This window comes from Amphiprion ocellaris, chromosome 6 (genome assembly GCF_022539595.1).
Source record: "Amphiprion ocellaris isolate individual 3 ecotype Okinawa chromosome 6, ASM2253959v1, whole genome shotgun sequence".
In the NCBI taxonomy this organism is placed as follows: Eukaryota; Metazoa; Chordata; class Actinopteri; family Pomacentridae; genus Amphiprion; species Amphiprion ocellaris.
The window spans coordinates 37,394,622-37,395,564 of NC_072771.1; positions in this window are offsets into that span (position 1 = coordinate 37,394,622).

The window sequence follows — 943 nt, forward strand, 5'->3', positions numbered from 1 at the left end:
GCCGTGAAAAACACTCCAGAAAGGTTTTCTTTGAAAAAAAAATCATCATGAATTTTGGCGCAAAAAAAATGCCTTACTATACGTCAAAAAAAAATGCGATTTTTCAACATTTTGTAAAAACGTGCCATATGATGAAATAATGTAAAGGAGGCCGTCAAATGCACTCCAGAAAGGTTTTCTTTGGAAAAAAAATCATGAATTTTGGCGCAAGAAAAAGCCATAGTATACTATGTCGAAAACTGTCATTTTTCAACATGTTGTAAAAACGTGCCATATGATGAAATAATGTAAAGGAGGCCGTGAAAACCACTATGGTAAGGTTTTGTTTGAAAAAAAAAATTGTCATGAATTGTGGCGCAAAAAAACCGCCTTACTATACTATGTCAAAAAAAATGCGATTTTTCAACATTTTGTAAAAACGTGCCATATGATGACATAATGTAAAGGAGGCCGTCAAATACACTCCAGAAAGGTTTTCTTTGAAAAAAAAATCATGAATTTTGGCACAAAAAAAAGCCATAGTATACTATGTCGAAAAATGTCATTTTTCAAGATGTCGTAAAAACGTGGCATATGGTAAAATAATGTAAAGGAGGCCGTGAAAAACACTCCAGAAAGGTTTTCTTTGGAAAAAAAAATCATCATGAGTCTTGGCGCAAAAAAAACGCCATAGTATACTGTCGAAAAAAAAGGTGATTTTTCAGCATGTTGTAAAAACGTGCCATATGATGAAATGATGTAAAGGAGGCCGTGAAAACCATTATGGCAAGGTTTTGTTTGAAAAAAAAAAAAATCATCATGAATTTTGGCGCAAAAAAACGCCATGGTATACTATGTCGAAAAAAATGCGATTTTTCAAACATGTTATAAAAACGTGCCATATGATGAAATAATGTAAAGTAGGCCGTGAAAAACACTCCAGAAAAGCTTTCTTTGAAAAAAA